General features: G+C 33.1%; 1 long non-coding RNA gene across 1 annotated transcript; it reads left to right on the forward strand.

Annotated features, from left to right (window-relative positions):
* The first annotated feature begins 2,003 nt into the window (after positions 1 to 2,003).
* Positions 2,004 to 21,553, forward strand: LOC133194548 (uncharacterized). The gene is made up of 5 exons (XR_009722111.1): positions 2,004 to 2,189; positions 4,975 to 5,070; positions 8,665 to 8,769; positions 8,985 to 9,081; positions 21,195 to 21,553. It is a non-coding gene; the product is annotated as an uncharacterized LOC133194548 (long non-coding RNA).
* Positions 21,554 to 21,923: the final 370 nt, after the last annotated feature.

Below are 21,923 nucleotides of genomic sequence, written 5' to 3' on the forward strand. Positions count from 1 at the left end.
TATTTTCTGGCTTAGGGAGACCACTGGATTAAGGCGACCATTTTCGGTCTCCCTATTATTTTGACCTCATCAGTATTGCAAATGTCTTTTTATAGATAAATAAACAGTCTGCCATTAAATATTATTTATCTTTAACTCTGTTATTTAACATTCAAAAGTTGTCTAATTTCTATCATCTTCCCTAAAAAAGAAAAGAATTTATAACCTACGTATAATTTCAAAGGATAATTTTTCTGCATTTTGGAGATCATGAAAAACATGCAATTAAACAAAAAATCTAGCATATATATTTTTTCCGCTTTTGATTTGTTCAAATGAGTGTTTCTTTAACTTAGTTTTCCATGTTTTATGTTAAAAACCTAAAAAGGAAAAATATTGTAAATTTATGAACCATGTTTTGAATTCTTAGCAAGTGCTTTCCGTCATTTGTTCCGAATGCCATCGGAATGCCCCTTCAGTTTTCAGAAAATGACCTCTGAACACCATGGATGTTGAGAAATTTGGGTAAGTAACTAAAATGATACAGTAATAAGTTGTAATTAAGAATACACAAGACAAACATTCGTTTGGGTTTTTTGTTGTTTTTTTTTTTTTTTTTTTTTTTTTTTTTTTTTGCCTAGTAATTTAGCTTTCAAGAGAAAAAGTATGATTTTAAATAATCGTTAGACTATAGTTCGGTATATAAAATCCTGAAGGAAATCCGAAATAAAGTTAAATGATAGGCCCCTATATTTTTTTGATTCTTTTATGCAAGTCCACAAACAAATTAAATATTTAAAGATTAGGCCGAACGTTGAAAAAATAGTCTCGCAAGTTGACGCAGCTATTTCGAGCTTAAAAATTTAAATTAAACTTTCTGTAAACATCATGCAGGACATGTTCATCATGATATAGTATAAATGAAACAGACCCTGTAAGAAAAAAAATAGCTGTAATTTAATAATTGTTTATTAATACAATGTGGTCCTCTGCTAATAGAATATATATGCTGTAAAAAAAAAAATCTGAATCAGGGTGAAGCAGATTTGATACAATACATGGCTGAAGGAAGGGGGGGGGGGCAGGCCCCCTGTAATTTTGCTGAAATTTAGGTATACTATAGAAAACATTGCTCCTTTATGCTTGGGCCTCCTCAATAATAACCTCTGGTGATCTATTTTTCTTTTGCTTTTGGGCCCCCTCAATAATAACCTCTGATAATGTATTTTTCTTTTGCTTATTAAAATTTTTTTTGGTTTGTAGCCTCCCCCAACCTGAAACTGAAAAAATGTTGTTTGGTTGTGCTCACCCCCCCCCCCTCCAACTAAATTACGTACGGCCCTATTCTCCATCCCTGAGGTTTTCTTTCACCAAAGAAAGATGAATTGGTAACAGTTCAGATATATATAGCAATATTTACAGAAGGGAATATTCTCGTTTAATTATGAAGATGTGACAGTAACTCAGTCAAAGCCACAGTGAGTGTAACATTTATTTAATATTATTGTTAATGTTTACAAATAGTGAAATACTGATACTGTGAAATTTTAATGGATATATAGAAAATATAAAAGTACAAACATTTATTGTAAATCACATACATGAAAAGCTTCTTTTTTTAAGCAATTGGAAATTCTTCATTTTTTCATGAAATTATTTTATTTCGTATGTATGATAATTTATTTCGTATTTTAATTCTGTCAACAAATCATTGTCGCAGCCTAGTTCCCTTCATTATTTTCAGCAGTTCAGTGACAGAGATAAAATAATCATTTGAGGTTTATATCCCCCCCCCTCCCCACCAAATGAAACTGAAAAATGTTTGGTTTTGGTCCCCTTCAACTGAAATTGATTCCTACTTACCATGCTTACAGGCTTAACTATGAAGATGTGACAGGGAGTGTAATAACAATAATTTTTCAGACGGATACATATTAAGCTGATATACGTATAAAATTTTAATGGATAGATAGAAATTAATAAACAATTACAACCATTTATTATAAACTACATAAAGATAATTTTTCAAGCAATTTGAAATTCTTCATTTTTTATGATAATATTTTATTTCGTATATATGTTTATAGGTTTATTCGTATCAACAAATCTGTGTACGAGTTAATAACGCAGCCTGGTTCCCTGCATTTTCAGTGAACCACAGAGAACCAGAATAAGATTGTAGGGAAACAAGCCTTGTTACAAGGTTTGAGGTTTGTTTATTTTATATTTTTATTTACACTTTTAAAAATTATTATTATTATGCAAAAATCTGTGTGCAGATGAATATTTACATTTTAATGTTATAAGTCGTTTTGTGGTTCATATTTGCGGTGACTGTCCCACGTGTGTTTACCTGTTTACATTCACCTACTGACCTAGAGTCTTCAAAATATACCTTCTGTAATCATGACTGTTGTAATCTTGTTTTTATGTTAGTTTACCATATGTAACTTGACTGTTGTATAGATTTATAGCGATCACTGCAAGCTTTTAATATTTAGGTGAAGAGAAATTTCAGACTATCAATCACAGGCACTTGTTTCATATACGGTGCACCTCTACTTTTTTTTACCACAAGGTATCTAACTCAATTTCAGGCACCCCCGCTTCAAGCTCGTATTTTGTTCATGTATCATTATCAATCATTAACCTACTTTAAAATGACATCGTTCGCTTCAAGAGACTTTTTTCTTGTCAAATAAATCGTTTCAGACATCTCTGGTCGAGTCTCTTTATTGTAAAGCACTTATTTATTCCACGAAAATTACCTCGATACATTTTAAGACTTTAGATTGGATACAACTTCCAGTTGGGGGTAGAATAAAACCAGAGACTTCAGAGTATTCCATTCCGAGGTCTCTGGATTTATCCTTCATTTATAACCCCAACCGCATTTTTGTATCGAAAATTACCTTGATACATTTTAAGACTTTAGATGGGATACAAATTTCATTTTTTTCACAGGTCACGAGGTTTCAACTTAAAAAATAAAAATTCTCACTGTTAAGATATGTTGGAAATTTTAGCTTGATGTATTGATAATTTGCCAATTTATTATGTAATAAAGGGGACTTTATATGATCACCCGGCGCTGTCGCTTTAGTTCAGTCTTCACAACAATTCTTTTTCAGCACATGCCCTTCGGGCATGTAGACCTATCATTTTTACCCAGCTCATTCAAATTTGTACATGTCCTACTCAAAATTCTTACATTTACCAGTATTGTGCAACAAAAAAAACCCATTAGGTATAAAGGTTTTATATTAATTTTTTCAGCGTCGTAAACCAACCATGGCCTGTGATTGCCATTTTCTAAAGCGTTTTTGTTCATAAATAACTTTTGAGTTGCATGCTGGTCATTTGTTGGCCGGTTTAGCTGAACTGAATTTCAGAAATGGGATCATGACTGTAGTGCCACAGTATGTGGCATGGATGAACATCTCGTAATTTAGCAAGCAACTTCGAGAAAACAAATAGGTTAAACTAAACACTTCAATGATTAGATTGACAATCATTTGACAGGTCGTATCGAGAATGTAGACAGGCAATCCATCGACATTACATATAGCAACGTTTAAGCGAATAATGGGGGTAGGACAGAGTAAATGGCAAGTAAAGATCGTACAATGAAAGAAGATTCACATATGCCCTCTTCGGACATGTAATTTGGCAATTTTTACAAGCCCGGCTGCAAATTTAACAGGTCCCTGGCATTGGACTCCCGGGTTATTTGGAAGACTGTTAGTTTAGTTTCATGAGGTCCGACAACATTGATTCTCAATGTCTGCTCCCTCTACCCTATACACTTATCTTGATAAAATTACATAAATTATATTATTAATTATATAAATTGATATGAATTATATAAACCGGTCTTGTTTATATAATTTTACAATGTCATAAACAGCTGCTTAAGTGCATATAATATTGTACTAAATGGATTTATATATAGGATTAGGGAAAGATCCTCACTTGATTATGGCAGCATATTTAGCCTGTAGGAGTTTATTATCTACCACACATGATCAATGTCACTTTTGGATGTGAATGACTTTTGACACCCTAACTTCAGTTCAAATCAACGTTAACTTTATGTGACGTCTCTCTGAATCTTTTTTGGCATGTAACTTGGGTAAAAACAATTAAGTACTCTTGATGCATTTGATTTCTCTTAGCCCGTTTAAACATATCCAAGGTCTATACCAGTTTTTGCAGGGGCGAAACTATGTAGAAGTTGGAGAAACCCATCCCCTTTTTGACGTATTTGGTTTTCGAGGGGTGAAAATTTTCAATATTACACTCAACTACATGCAATATTTATTATATTATACTGAATGTTTTATACAAATACAAATAATAGTGAACTTTGAGCGCATAAATCTGCGCAGTCACTATTTTTTGGAATATCACCCGTCGTCAAGCAATGTTGACTGTTGTGACACTGGGCGTGGCTTCATTATTCAGCGGATAATAGTGCTTTTTAACAAATGTTTCTTGACGAATCAGATTAATTCATCTAATATACCTGAAAGTACAATATTAATTAATTGTCATCATTTTCCTATATTAGCATTTTTACTGGTAATGGTTTTGAAATGATAGGAACATGCACTGTTCAAAAAGTCTTAAAATTTTGTTTTGGCTCAATTTCTTTGTTAAATTACTGTGTTGAACTAAGGCAGGTCAATTAAAGTAACATGATCCTATAGATTCCATGTACATTTAGTACTGTAAAGTAGACAAATTTATTGTTCTCACAAGTAGTTCTCAAACATTGATTTAAGTTGGTCTCCTGAAGGATGTAATAATGCAATTGGTCTGCTTAAGGTATAGTGTATAATATAGACATGCATATTTTATTTTGAATTTGTATTATGTCAATCATTAGAAATATATGGATCTTAATTAAAAAAACATTGTTTTCATTAGAATTTAAGATATGTATAATAGGCATATATTCTTCATGCTTTTCCATAGTTAAGTCCTTTTTTACAGGGTCTCTGCTAGTATCATGTGGACCCCAGTGTAACAAATCTATGGAAAGAGAGAAAATCTCAGCTCAAGGGTCAACATGTCTTTATTCCAAGAAAGGTAAATTGATAATTTTTTCTGCTAAAATACTCTTTTATAAAATTATAATATCAATGCAAAAGAGTGAACAAACAATGTACCTAACAACATTTTGAAAATGAAAGCGCAATAACAGTTAATAATTATGATCAATCGAATGAATGTTAATAATCCAATCAAAGTCCTTGTTGTATATCATTTTTGCTAGGGCTGTGTATTGAGCAAAAAAAAAAAAAAAAAAAAAAAAAAAAAAAAAAAGACATTTTTTAATGCGATATGCAATATATTGAATTCTTTAACAATTCTATCAAAAAAGTCTTATAAATCATTATGCATGAATTTTATAAAAATAATAATTGTTTTTTTTCTCATTTTTAATTTTTTGTCTCACCGTCTTTAAAAAATACACTTCAAATTCAAACTTTTCTTGACTGTAAAATCAACATGTTAAGTAAAGTTGTCTATGTATTTTTATGATTTTGTAATAATCATTTAAGATGTGCTACCTCCTTAATGATTATATCATTTTTGATCAGTTTTAATTCAAAACAATTACCGGTAAATATAATCTTTGGTGATTGAAATTCCCAAGTTTTTCACAGAATTACATAAAAAAAACTGCCTGCCCAAAATGTATTGGAATTAAGTTATTTTTAGCTCACCTGAGCCAAAGGCTCAAGTGAGCTTTTCTGATCAAAATTTGTCCGTTGTCTGTCGTCGTTGTCGTAAACTTTTCACATTTTCATCTTCTTCTCAAGAACCACTGGGCCAATTTCAACCAAACTTGTCAAAAAGCATCCTTGGGTAAAGGGGATTCAAGTTTGTTCAAATGAAGGGCCACACCCTCTTTCAAGGGGAGATAATTAAGAATTAGTGAAAATTTAGTGGTATCTTTTAAAAATCTTCTTCTCAAGAACCACTGGGCTGTAAAAGTTGAAACTTAGGTGAGACCTTCATTACATAGTGTAGATTCAAGTTTGTTCAAATCATGACCCCCTGGGGTAGGTTGGAGCCACAATGGGGGATCAAAGTTTTACATAGGAATATATAGGAATAAATCTTTAAAAATTTTCTTCTCAAGAACAACAAAGCCACGATTAGTCATATTGATATGGAATCATCCTCAGGTAGTGTAGATTCAAGTTTGTTCAAATCATGACCCCTCGGGGTAGGGTGGGGCCACAAGGTTCGATCAAAGTTTTACATAGGAATATACAGAAAAAAAATTGAAAAATCTTCTTCTCAAGAACAGCAAAGCCTTGTTAAGTCATATTGATATGGAAGCATTCTCAGATAGTGTAGATTTAACTTTGTTCAAATCATGACCCCCAGGGTTAGGGTGGTGCCACAATTGAGGATCAAAAACTTCAAAAATCTTCTTCTCAAGAACAGCAAAGTCATGTTTTGTCATACTGATATGGAAGCTTCCTCAGGTAGTGTAGATTCAAGTTTTTTTCAAATCATGACCCCTGGGGGGTAGGGTGGGGCCACAATGGGGGATCATAGTTTTACATAAGAATATATAGGGAAAAAAAACTTGAAAAATCTTCTTCTCAGGAACAGCAAAGCCATGTTTTGTCATATTGATATGGAAGCTTCCTCAGGTAGTGTAGATTCAAGTTTGTTCAAATCATGACCCCTGGGGGTAGGGTGGGACCACAATGGGGGATCATAGTTTTCCATAGGAATACATAGGAAAAAACTTCAAAAATCTTCTTCTCAAGAACAGCAAAGTCATGTTTTGTCATACTGATATGGAAGCATCTTCAGGTAGTGTAGATTCAAGTTTGTTCAAATCATAAACCCCAGGGGTAGGGTGGGGCCACAATGTGGGATCAAATTTTTACCTAGGAATATATAGGAAAAAATCTTTTCATCAACGGAAAAGCCATGTTTAGTCATATTGATATGGAAGCATCCTCAGGTAGTGTAGATTCAAGTTTGTTCAAATGATGGAGGGGGGGGGGGGTTTAGGGAGGGTCCACAATGGGGGATCAAATTTTTAACAAGGGAATATATAGGAAAAAAATCTTTAAAAATCTTCTGCTCAAGAACAGTAAAGCCATTTGTAATATTGATATGGAAGCATCCTCAGGTAGTTCAAAATCCAAGCCCCCTCCCCTTTAAACTTTTCAATACTGAAGTGATTTGTGCTTTTTCCTAGCCAATGTGCTCAGGTGAGCGTTGTGGCCCATGGGCCTCTTGTTTTTGATACGATATATTCATTAATCTAGATACATATCGATATACAGGTAAACTTCGGTATCTCGAACACCGGTATGTCGAATACCACGGATATCTCGAAGTGAATCAACGGTCCCAGCCGTTTTTATTATATTTATGATTTTAAAAAACCCCGGTATCTCGAACATGGAAATCTCAAATACCTCGCTTATCTTGAAGTAGATTTACGGTCCCAAGTGCTATAAACACATGCGTTATCTCGAAGTCCAACAAATTCTCGCTCCACTGAATTCACACCTTAGTACACAATAATCCCATTATGCTAATTTTACGGTCTGTTGAACGTTTCCGTTAGGTCTAGCACAGGCTTCATGGGACCATTGCTGATAATCACACCTTATTAGTCCCAAGCTGTTGTTTTTGGTAGTTGAATTTAATTACGCAGGCCAGGTGATTTGGAGGTGTTAATAAAATGCACTCTCAGAGATACTATGACACGATAATGAAACAGCAGCTTGGGGACGATTACTGTACTAGAAATTTAAATTATCGAAAATACACGCTTATACACATCATTACATATCAAAGTAAACACTGAACACATCAAAGTGATATTGACCTCAAGAAATTAAACAATTAAAGACATTACTTTGAGTATAAAAGTCAGTACCAAAAATCAAATCTTCAGTAAATATCATGTCCGATAAGGCAGTCTAACGAAGGACCCGGTAGCCAACCAGGGGGGATAGTTAGATTATCTGACCGTAGTGGAAAAAGAAAACTTAAAGTTCATACAATCGAAACAAAGTTTGCTTCTGTTTATTCATATTGGCAATTTCAATAAATTATTGTAGAACGATAATTCCTGTTGTTACATTTAGGCATGTGGGTTTATGTACATATCCTGTTAAAGTCTTTGTGTATCACATTATATCATGATATACTTCAGACAAATTAGTACACCCGTAGTTTTGACACAATTCATACATTGATTTCTTTTGCCACAATGGTCTCTTTAATATTGCAATAATGCATTTGGTCTTCCTAATGCATGTATAATGCAGGTACTGTATATATTCTATGTCCAGCTTATAGGTGAGTCATAAAAAGATTAGTATTTTGAAACCAGGTTAAAACATCAGAGCATTGATTTGAAATTGTCAATTGATTCTGGCAAAAAGTTGTACCAATTTATAAGCGGGTCAATAGCAAATCCCTCCAAAATAACCTCAAAAAATACAACTGACTTATAGGTGGACCACCTTATAGGCAAGTATATATACGGTATAGTTTTTGTTGAATTTTGCTAACAGCAAAACACTATGAATAATGAATTTTGGAAAAAAAAGATTATTTAGTTTAATGATGCATGTATGTAGTATAGAAATATTGTTCATATGCCTGTACATGGTACAAATATGCATTTTACAGAGTGTACATATGCCAGAATCATATGGACCGCAGACTGGCCCTGGTGATTCCGTTAAAAAAAAGGAGGAAAAATCAGTGCTTGTGCTCATTGGTCATTGGACAAAGGTAACTAGATTTATTTCATGAAACTAAACATGTAAATTACTAGGATATTAAAATATCACAATTAAAATACATGTACTGATTTATATATATATATGGATATCAGTTGGTCTCCTTGATGGAGTTAAATGCATTTGTTATCCCTTTTAAGTGGATCATTTAAATATTATGCAGTTTATTTAGAAGCTCTTTATTATCTGCACTCTTCACTTTTACAGGGTGAATGCCAGAATTTTTTCAAGAACAGTCTGAATCTGACATGGAAAAATGAAGAAAAACAGCCTTCCTGTTTATAAATCTACATTCTGACAAAGGGTAATTTTGTTTAGTTCAATTAGAAGTGCACATTTAATTTCAGTTGCTTTCCTTAATGATATATTATAGCATTTTTATTCCCTTATGAACAATATGTATACTTGTAAAGCATGTATCACAAAATCTTCTGCAAACAAAGTTTTGGGTGTAGAGTGTTTGTTGTTTAACGTCCCTCTTGAGAATTTTTCACTCATATGGAGACGCCACCACTTGTCAGGGGAGAGCTGCAAATTTTTGTCCTATACTCAGCACTTACGGCCATTGAGCATTGAGGGATCTTTATCGAGCCAGCACCTACTGTGACATGGGACCTCGGTTAATACCTCTGTCTCATCTGAAGAACGGGTCTCCACGTCCCACAGTGGGATTCAAACTCGCGATGTAAGGATCAGCTTCTTTCTCCGCAACTCTAGAGTAGACGCTCTAACCACTGCATCTGCTCTACTTTGGCAACTTTGGGAGTATATAAGCATAGGAATCATCATGTCCATCTGTCTGTTCATGTGTTTGGCCACTTTTATGATTAGTTTTTTGTTCCAATTCTGGCTGAGATAAATTGATTTAGGTCATCTAAATACAAACAAATTAAGGAAAATTACTATGGTATTGGAATGAACTTTTTGGAATACTGTCTAATTGTTCCATTGTAGTTGGTTTCTTTAATGTTGAAGTAATGCATCTGGTCTTCCTAATGCATGGCATACACTGTATGCATGTGTAATGTTAAAGTTGGCTGAATGTAAAACAGTTCTTGCGTTATGACAAAGGTAAATAGATTTAGTTCATGTAACTAAACATGTAAATTATTAGGGTATTAAAATCTCAAGTTTTGAATACTGATTTACATGTGGAGAGTAGTTGGTCTCCTTAATGCAGTAATAATACATTTGGTCTCCCTTATGCATACTGTATATTATATAAAGGGGGAGTTTCGATAAGGTCGCTCAGCGGCCCACTTTTTTTCATAAAAATAAATTTCAATTTATTTTTTCAAAACTAGTTAAGAATTCAAGAAAAATATATTAACTTTTGTTATTTACATTTCAGAGGTTAATATGAGATGAATTCACAACGTAGCTGATACATACTTAGATGTACCCTCAGATCCGTTAACATTAGGCTTATGGGAAAATATAAGAGGGTGGCATTTAAAAATCGATGTTTAGAATATGAAGTGCATGAGGGACACTCACCTAATTTTTTTCAGTAATTAGATATACTCTGCACACTAATTTCTTGAAATATGATGAGTGTCGCGTGTGCACTTCATATCCAAAAAAATGAGATTGCATAAAATTTGCATATCTAAAATTAGAAGCTCCTGGTTTCTTGATCTGACTCTGTGTTAAAATACTAGGCCAAAAGTAGCATTTTTTTTTAAATCAAAGAAGATTCTCGATTATATTAACAGTAGAAAACATTATCGTATCCTATCTTCATTTCGACAGTTTTTTTTTTTTTGTCGCCAACGTATAACGTTAACATCACATTTTTAGCTCACCTCCTTGAAGTTGGGGGAGCTTTCGTAATACCTTCGGCATCGGTGTTTCAGGTAAAAGTATTTGAAGCAGATTTTTTTTTTCAAGTATATCTATGCCCTATATTAATCAGAGTCACATGATCCAGCGTGTTTCCTTGTCACCAGTCAGGTTTCAGATGCTGGATTTTTAGTCAAAGAATGTCCAAGTAAATGTTTTAAAAGCAGGTTTAAGTTTTTGGAGCAGAGCAGCTGAAAGCACTTGTTGACCAGACTTGCTTTATGATGCACACTACTATATTGCTTCAGATGCTGGATATGACCTACATTTCATTAATAAGTGAGCAGGTTAAAGATTTTGAAGCTGGTCTCATTTTTATATAACTATAAGCCCCATTGTGACCAAACTTGCATTGATGATGCATCTAGGATTGCACATTACCAGACATGGTTCAGATGCTGCATCTTTCTTACATTTTCCTACTGACTGAACAAAAAATAAGTTTTCGAGCAAGTCCATTCCTTAATGTTATTCATCATGCATAGTTATATTTTTGACTTTCTTGTAAATAGAAATCCACGCTCCGACATGCTAGAGAGGCGCCCATGTATTTATGTGTGGTTGATATAGGAAACGTGGCTTGTTTTAAGTCTGGATGTCTAGGGGCATATGTCTGCTTGATTACGGATTAAACACATATCTTTGGCGTTTTCACATGCATTTCGAACTGCGCTCTGTTCTAGCAAATCATATATAATGAATTCTAGAACTCTCTAAATGAGAAGTGACTAGAAATGGTGTAAAAACTTAAGTATCTCTGGAGATTTGAGAAGCGAGAGGAAATAAGTCCTGGCTGGGATTCTCTCAGTTACGCTGAAAACATAATGCAGATCTATGTGGGCAAATACTTATAAGTTTCATAATGAGAAGGAAAATTTAATGCATTATTGATTTTTCCATCATATTACGTATCATGATAAAATACTTTTGACTGTAATCAATATCATTCATATTATCAAATACATTGCAATATACAGAAGCCAGTAGGTGCAAGGTAAAAAAATATGTTATCTGTCAGCCGCCAGATAAGTTTCTGCCATTGAAATATCTGGCGGCCGCCAGATAAAATTGTAGTGTTTTTGCCAATCAAATTGTAGCACCCAATGATATACCTCAATGCACTTGATTGACAGAGGTACACAGACCAGGTATTTTCGAAGGCGGTGCTTAAAATCTCTGCCTTTAAGGAGGCTGGGGGGTCAACAAATTAACCATCCGATATAACTTAATTTTTTAGATATGATATCTTAAGCTGTCAACTATTATTTGGCAAAGAAAAATTTAATACATTTTTGTTTCAAAATTTGATCATTTTTGTATATCTTTATATGGAGCTCTTCTTCTGAAGGAGATCAATATAGTCTGAAAATGGCCACAACCCCCCAGCCATCTTAACGACATCTACAACTTCTCTTTGAAGTCAAATCTTGGAGTTTCATGCCTTATTAGCAAAGATAAAATCTACACTTCATACAAAAATTCACTTCATAAGGTTTTCACCTCATAACTTTAGATTTATGTTTTATTAGATTACATGTCTATACCGCAAGGAACTTATTTGTCGGATTCTAGTTATTTATGTTGCGGCCAACAGATAAGTTTCTGGTCGCCGCCAGTCATTTATGTGGTGGCCGCAGGAAAACTATTTGGCCGCCGCCAATTTTTCTAGCGGCCGCCAAATAATTATGTGGCGAACGCCAGATAAAATATTTTTCTTACCTTGCACCTACAATGTACTGGCTTACCTAGCAATATGATGCTTTTAAGTAAACTTTTTATTCATGTATGTATTTAAAATATTTTTTAATCTTTTTATTTCAAAACATGTTATTTAATTTCAATTTTATGATACTAAGGTATATTTTTATAAAACATGTAGTTGTATAACCTTATTGATGAAAATGTAGTGCATATACCTGTATATGACGTTTTTGCATTCACCTATCTCATGTCTACATATCTTTTCATTTGCATTTTTCGTATGGGAAAATGTTAAATATTGATTATATAGTTCATGTATAAATTGTCGATTAATTATGATGTTAAATCTTTCTATATATTTTACGTTTCATAAGTTAAATCCATCCTCTTTTAAAGAAAAGTAACATTTGACACACCAGAAAAATATCGCACCTTAAAAAAACATTCGCATAAGATAAACACCATTTTCCGTAAAAAAATTGTTGAGATTGGTTAATTTATGTCTTTATTCATATTTATCCTATTTCATTTACGATTTTGACGGTTAAAAAATCCACTTTCCCCCTATGAAAATGTCTACTCCCAAAATATACGAAATGGGGGTATACTTAAATTTTCAATTATCACGTGACCGGAAAATGCGTAACATAAATTATTTTCATATTTTTAGGAAGTTTAGACGTTTTTCTACAAAATATCAAAATTTCATAAAATTTCGTGAGGGGCCGAAAAACGGCCTTATCGAAACTCCCCCTTTAATGACTGACATGTACGAGGGTTGATCCAAAAGTTCATGGAATTTCTTCATATTTTATTTATTTATTAGTGAAAGTGGTTGAATACTGATTTACATGTGGATAGTAGTTGGTCTCCTTAATGCAGTAATAATACATTTGGTCTCCCTTATGCATACTGTATATTATATAAATTTAATGACTGACATGTACGAGGGTTGATCCAAAAGTTCGTGGAATTTCTTCTAGTGTTGTACCGATAATCAGAAAACATTGATTGTCGACAAAAAAAATGCTACTGATTCCGATGATCGATTATAGTTTTTCATAATCGATCATCGGAAACATACTTCTAATACAATACATTCCGGAATTATCCATTTCTGGTTTAAAATTTATTTCTTCTTAATGAAAGAAAATGGCATCTGCATCTGATACTAGCCAACTAGCACGAAGCAGAGGTGATTAAGAACCGAAGATGCATATATAGGGCCTAAAAAAATTATTTTTGTTTCCTGTAATAACTCGACCGACCCATTCAATTTACCCCCGGGTGAATTTTTTTTCTGCCAAATCTGTGTTTGCTCTTTGGTTTGATCAATCAGCTGATTCTTTTTATTCAAAAAATATTAATTGTATCTTTTATTTGAGATATAAAATATGCAACTTAGTCAACATTTACCTTAAATATAGAGTGATCAATTCCCCCCACAGCTTTTTGAAGTTCGTTTTCTGCCGCTAGGCAGCCATGTTGGGTGTCCACTGTAAATATTTTTAGGTCTAGAAAGTGTAAAAGAAGCAAAACAACAAAGAAAATAATATATTATGTATTTTATATATTCAAGTTAAAGAAATAAATGAAATTATTGTAATAGTCTGCTTTTTGTATACAAAATTATGAAGAAATCCGATTATAATCGGTGAAATCGCATCAGAAGCAGTAACCAATTCCAACCGATGATCAATTATGAAAATTAACCGATGTCTCATCACTAATTTCTTCATATTTTTTTTTATTTATTAGTGAAAGCGGTTGAATACTGATTTACATGTGGAGAGTAGTTGGTCACCTTAATGCAGTAATAATACATTTGGTCTCCCTTATGCGTACTGTATATTATATAAATTTAATGACTGACATGTACGAGGGTTGATCCAAATGCTGATGGAATTTCTTCATATTTTATTTTTTTATTAAGTGAAAGTGGTTGAATACTGATTTACATACTGTGGATAGTGGTTGGTCTCCTTAATGCAGTAATAATACATTTGGTCTCCCTTATGCATACTGTATATTATATAAATTTAATGACTGACATGTACGAGGATTGATCCGAAAGTTCATGGAATTTCTTCTTATTTTATTTATTTATTAGTGAAAGTGGTTGAAAATTACAAATAAAAATATAGACACTTCTTGAATTTTTTTTAATAAAAAAATATTTTAAATATTAATGATAGTAACTCTATGGCAGTTGCCATAGCAAAGGATGTTTTAAAATGCAGGGGAGACATTTACTCGTTCATTATCATTTTAATTCTTAATACGTGATATAAGAAAAAACCTGCGCTAAGTGGCAAATAAAATGAGAATTTTGTCATTATTACGATTGCTTGACCACTAATATATCTGTCTGTGAGAGTTTTACTGATTTAACTTGATATTTAGATTATTAGTTGATGATTTCTTGTTCATCTTTTAATTGTTAGAGAACGTCACATTTCAGTCAAGTTATAAGTTTTGTTAAAATCTTAGGAACACTCTGACTTAATGGGGTATACTACTGATACAGGCTGGAGAAAAATGCATTTAGCAACTGATTTTCCAGTGGCGTGAGAAATTTAAGAACAATAGAACTTCCATGGAGGTTGATTAAAGGTGTGGCTGCTTTTGGAGGGTCTGTTTTTCTCGTAGACAAATTAAGCGTTGATGGATGTTGACCACTGACGTACTGTGCTTGACTTTGCTACTGAAATTGGAACATCATATGGAAAGATGGGGAGTATTTTTGAAATATGAGTGTAATATAAAGATAAGTTGATTGGTGGATACCCAGGCTTTTCTTGAGAGAAAAAAAAGAGAAAAAGGCAGAATATTCTGTAGAATTACTTAGTTGAATTGAACATGAGGGTGAGATGCTCCTATAACATGACATGACTTACTTAACTTGACGTTACGTCGAAGTCTCCCCCGGATTTTACAACTATCAGTGTTCAGAAAGCTCATGTGACCTTATTGGTAATTGGAACGTGGTGAAATTTTCCAGTATTGTTGCATAATGACTCTATATTATAAATATGCCTATTGTTTGCTTTCATCAAATCACAATAAAATTTTAGAAATAATTAAATCCCATGAACTTTTGGATCAACCCTCGTATTAGAAAAAAGATGGATCTAAGATTGAACAGGTTATAATTCACCTGAGTCATTTAAATTACTTATTGCTATCTGTTCTTGTTCAGTCATCATGTGTCAAGTATTGTCTGTAAACTATTGAACATTTTCAGCTTCTTTTCTGGAACCAGTTTCAACTAATTTCTCGGTTGAAGTACTGTATAGGGGATTAATTTCAGGGGTTGTAATTTTCATGTTTTTCTCTCCTCTGACACGATCGCGGTTTGTTGAATTCGCAGAATCGGTATATAACTAAGGTTATATGTACCTCCCTTCAATGTCTATATCTGTGTAATCCATAGCATAGCTAGAAGGCATTAATCAGCGTTATGTATTCACTTCACGAACAACAGGGTAGATTTATATATACATCAGCAAGTTCAATAGTTATTTGAATGATTTTTTAAAACCAAAATGTCGATAAAAACATGATAATGCAGGTAACAAATACACATCGTAACATAGTTACGTACGGGTATTCAAAACCCATGACCCTAGTGTTTTGATTGATGAAACATGTAGCGTTGGCTATTAAAACAGTTTTTTTTTTAAACAAATACAGGTTATTATCTGCTGGGTGATCTAAATTAATGTCAAGCATTTTAATTAAAATAATTGAATGACAAGTACGATTCGTAATTACTGAAATGACCATGCACTGCACATATATTTACCTATGATATCGTAGTCTATTCTCAAATTTCCAAATATAACATGTAGGTTATTGAAAACTTATTCACTGTTTCTTGAATTCACGGATTTATTCACACCGTGAATATAGCGAATATTAACACCGCGAGTTATTTTACCCCTATACAGTATACAGACTTAATATAGAAATGATTTTATCGACTTTCTCAATCTATCATGAATTTAAAAATGTAAATATAAGCATTTAATTGTAAATATTAAACATTTAGCATCTCATAACCAGAGTTGGAAATTACTGACTGCCCGAGGCAGTCTGTTTTTCAGGTAGGCAGGGACAAACTTTAGATTAACCTCGGTGGTCGGGGTCATTTAAACAGGTAGTTCCTGTTTTCCTCCTTTTTTTTCAGGGTATAGTCTATAGAAATTAAGTAAAATACAGTATATCAAAGGAACACTTCTAGTTAAAAATATGAGATGACCTATAGGACCAATATTGGTTTCTGTCTTTAGAAAAAGCTTACCGATATATGTTCCGGTCACTGACTTTAGGCCACATGTGTGTAGTTTCTTGTTTCTCATGTATTGCTTTAGTTCTACATTAATGGTAATCTAACAACCAAGCTTTAAGATAAACGTAATGACTTTAACTTTTCAATCGTCAACTTCCCTTACTTATTCAGCAATATACCTTCATCACCTGCATATGGGGTTTATATCTCTCAGTTGATTCGATACACAAGAGCATCCACTTTTGCCGAATGATACTTCTTGTGCTATTTTACCCGAGAAAAAAATCGAATGAAGTTGTATAGATACCTGTATCCATAGTGATCAAACTAAGAAATTTGCATGCTTGCGTTTGAAATAATACAATAACTATTAACATTAGTTCCTTTAAATTTTAAAATGAAAAAAAGTGTATTTAGGTGGCTTTCAATACCAGTACCATTGTCTTGCATGAATGTTAAAAATGTTTGACACTTTTATTTATGATGACATTTTAATGACACTAAACTCTCCTAACCATCCTGTGTTCCTAAAACTAAATACATACAAACTTCTCTATGTGGCTTGACTTCGATATAATGATACAAAACGTGGTTATGTTTTACAGTGAACATCTTTGAGGAATGTTTACCTGGGTAGAACTCACGTGACTACCAGTATTTTAAATAATTTATTCCACGGGTGGGTTCAACATAGGTCATACAGGTAAATAGCTCTTGCTTGTTATAGGAAAAACATTGAACTTTTCATACATTTTTAATATTTTAAGTACAAGCCTAATCATGTACAAATTTCCTACTTTCACACAAGTTTTATAAATGTATAATGCATTTTTTGTCAATCGCACAAGTTTGTAAAATGTTAGGCTGACAATAAACAAAAGCTTTGAAATGAATGACCGTCCTCGATTTACTATAAAAAATCACGAATGTCGGCTGACCCCTACCACATTGTATGGCTTTGCTCTTTGTATATTCATGAATTTCAGTGATAAAATTTGTTGAATCTTATGGTTTAGATATCAATTAATGATCTGAGATGGAAAATTATGCTTAATTTAATTCTTCATTTTGTCACATTTTACCGGGGCCCATAAGTGCACTCGTTCTTTAGTGTTTATACAGGTAAAAAGTTTGAAAAAATAAAAATGTGCCAACAAATGGTTTCGAACCAGGACACTAAAAATGTTCATGGTGAGAGTCTGCGGTCTATCGTTCTGGGCTATGCTGACTATGAGGACATTTGTAATAAATATAAACCAGTATGATTGAAATAGGTTTTCACGTTTTTTGTAGTTTTTTTTTTCTATGAATTTCGACCCTAGGCACCTCTAAAAGAACCTTGTTTTAAATAATTGCTTACTAGATCAAAATCTATCAAAATTTCATAATTTAATTTAGGGGCAGGCAAAGGGTGATTATATTGCATCCATCGGGTATAATTTTCTTATCAGAAAATTGTAGAGATATGCAAGGTTAATTAATGACAACATTTATTTTTCCTTTTTGCCTAATACTTTTATGATTTTCACTAATAAATTGATTATTGAAAAAAAGCCTTTAATATGACTGCTGATTTTATCTCCATCTGTTAATTTTCAACACCTTTTCTCATGATTATAGTAGATAGAGAACAGATTATGATTTCTAACATTTACTAGCTTTTACAGATCATTTCCTTGAGATAGGTGGAACCAACAGTCAAATACAGACACTTTTTAGAAAAGTAAAAATCTGGCTCAGGTTAAAAAAAAAAATCATTTACAGTTTTAACAATTAGTAATTTTACCTTAATTAACTGGAAAAATCTTATTTGACGAAATACAGGTCAAGAATGAAGAGTTTAAAGCCTAGTAGGGATTTTGGTCACGCAGGTAGGTTAGGCTTCCCGTAGAATATCACAGTGCACTCTGTGCCTTCACATCTCTGAACTACCAAAATATGACGTCATAATGGAAAATGACGTCAAGTCACTGAAATCTTGAGGTGTGATGACGGGGAGAGTGTCATGAACTTTACACTTTATTTGAAACTGCATGTAAAATGCTAGGTAGCTATTGCAAAATTCACGGGTCGTTAAAGGTTTTTTTAAGTCGTATATGTCAGAATATTTTAAAAATACACCGCTTACCTACCCTTGATTGAAATTCAGCATGTTCAAAATGCTTATGAAAAATATACTTTTGAAATGTACTCTGTTTTATACCCGTGGTTGGAGGTAGAATTTATTTAGTGTGTATAAAAGAGTCTGGCGCAGGTGAAGAATGAGGATTAATCTGAGAATTTTTGTTGAAATCTGTAAGAAGAGGTTGTTCTCTAGCTGAATCTTGCTTGGGAAAAATGTGTGTTGGCTTTGTTTTAATACAGATTACGATATTGTGTGGAAAATACCCTCAAATTTGTAGGTAAGTTGAATTTCTCTGGAAATATTTTGTATCTAAGTAATACTATGACTTTTCCCAAGCACATTTCGGATACACAAGGATACAATGAGCTTATTTTTATAACAAAATGTTAATAATTATTGTGTAAATCAACTGCGCCGAAGCGATTTATATGAAACACTTCAAAAAATTATAAATGACCGTCACGTGATCAGCAAAGTCATGTGATATCATAACAAATATGTTAATACATAGCCGAGGAAATCCTCTATATAAATTGGAAGTACTTAAGTTCAATACTTTTAAATTAAAACTAAAACCAACCTCGCAATGACATATTATGTTTTGAGCCCATTTAAAAGCTTCGGGAAGCCTAAACATAGCTGCGCAATCATTACAGGTAATCTGCAGGCCCTCTCGAGAATTTTACACTCATATGGAGACGCCACCACTTGCCAGTGGAAAGCTGCAAATTCTGTCCTATACTCTGCACTCATGGCCATTGAGCAGTGAGGGGTCTTTTCATGCCAGCACCTACTGTGACACTGGACCTTGGTTTATAAGGTCTCATCCAAAGGACTGGTCTCCATGTCCCACAGTGGGATTCAAACCTGCGACATAAGGATCAACTCCTTACTTCGCGACTCTAGAGCAGACGCTCTAACCATGGCGCCACGCTTGTGACTAGCTCAGTTTTAAAGAAATCATTCAAGATATTTTTTATCAAACTTAATATGCTGATACATATATAATTAGTAAGACCTATTCAACTATTTCAAAAACTTTTGACCTTTCCTGTGACCTTGACCTCACTTTCCTTCAATTTGCATTTTGCATGGTTTTAAAACCATTTAAAATATTGATATCTAAGGCTATGCATCTATACATAATTTGGTGAGAATTTATCATCTATATCCATTTTTTTTAGATTTCAATTTCAATTTTAAAGAAACTTTTCAAGATATTCTCATCAAACTTCATACACTAACACAAAATTTCATGTTGCATTACTATACACTCGGCAGGCATACATGTCCTATGAACATATTTCTAGTGTATTGCTATTTCTGTTGTTTGTTTACTTCCGGTCAGTAAGTGCCCTCTAGGGGCAAGCCCCAGTCCTGTTTTCTTTTCCAGGGTTGCAACAGCGCCCCCTAGAAAAACAAGTTGCACCATCCAATCAAATCGTGTTTTGTGCTGCTTTATGCCAATGAAATTAAGGCTGGACAGCATATGTTTTATATTCTGACCAATGGGGTTGCCGTATTTTCAAATAATTAGGATAGACTTACCACTTCAGCATTCCTTTCATCACTGAAGTGATATACATGGTCAAAAATTGACTAACTTTCATTTTTGTGTCAACTGCAGAGCAGAACGACACTTAGAGATCACTTTACCTGGTGTCTGTCTGTCCGTCTGTCACACCTTATATCTCCAAAATTTTGAGAGGCAGGGTTTTGATAATTAGCATTTATATATGTTTTTGAGCTCATGATACTATACTTTGAAACTGTATGAAATTCAGTTACCACACAAACTTATATTTAAATACTATGAAAATACATTGGGATCAGTATTCCACAATGAATCGTGTTGACTGACAAAGTGACAATTAAAGTAAAGACAGTCTGAAATTCCTTTCCTCCGAGGATTGTTGGAAGCACCTACATGTGTATTAATAAAATGATAAATAGTTATTCCTCATAATTTCAATTAAATTATTCATTTGAGGACTGGGGAACCATATTTTCTTTGATTGCCAGATTCTATCCCAGTCTTTTACTTTTGGATCCTTTTTTTCCTTGCAGGCAAATGCATGAACCTCCATGCTAATATTAAATTAATAGCTGACCACTCTTAGATTTATTTACCTCTTTAATGACGATACCTAGCAGGTGACATATACATTCCTTGAAACACTCTAGTTCCTATTTGATTTTCACTAATATAAAGATTATTGAAAATTAAGACTAAGGTGCTCTATAGTGATCAGTCTATTCATTCATCTGTCTGTCAAATACATATATCCCATGTTCAGAGTACAGGTGACTCTAAATACTTCAAACTTTATATTTTTTAATTAGATACATGTAGCTGCTTTGGAACATCTGAAAGGTCTATTACATTATCACTAGTTTTACTAGTTTTCTTCATGTAAGTTGAATATATTTTAAACTTTTAAATTTTTATTTTTTCCAGGTAAGAAAGAAATTCAGGAGTTCTTAAATTGCCCTTGGAGTTCTTGGATTGCATCAAACTGCTAAAAGACCTCAACAAAAACAGCGTCTTGAAAATAAAAATGAAAATATTCAGTGAAAAAAAAATGATGAAAGAGCCACTAAAAATCTTCAAGCCTTTGAGCTGAAATCTGGAAGTCAATCTGTGGACTTTACTAGTATGTCATAATTACTAAGTCATCATTTGTGTATAATAAATACACTAAACTGTAAACACTTGTTAAAATGTGTATAATTTTTAGATATAATTTGTAGCTCACAGACTTCAATAGTTTCATGTAATGTAAGTAATAATGAAAATTTCCTGTTGTCTAGCTAGATTAGAAAATATTATTGTCCAATTTTGGATATTGTGAAATAATTCATCTAGTATGCATACATGTGTGTACACTTACGTGTAAATTAATTGTTATAGCAAATTCAATCGATCATTAAGTTGAATGTTGACTAATGTTTTTCATCAAAATTGTTTACACTGAATTGTTTGTGGATTTTTCCATTTGCCCAGTCATGTCAAGGAGCACATGGCAGGAAATGCTTTCTCCTCCATTGCACCTGGTGTTTTTAGAGGTCTGTGTTTGCTCTGCTCTAATTATGTATTGTTTCAATGGACTTTAAAGCTTGATCACTGTTGGTAATCTTCATATTTCATATACTATTAGAGTACTTGAAGAAAACTGTAAAGATTTAA

The sequence above is a fragment of the Saccostrea echinata genome, unplaced genomic scaffold, assembly GCF_033153115.1.
Source record: "Saccostrea echinata isolate AGI-Se365-2 ecotype Australia unplaced genomic scaffold, CSIRO_AGI_Sech_v1 ptg000029l, whole genome shotgun sequence".
NCBI classification, from domain to species: domain Eukaryota; kingdom Metazoa; phylum Mollusca; class Bivalvia; order Ostreida; family Ostreidae; genus Saccostrea; species Saccostrea echinata.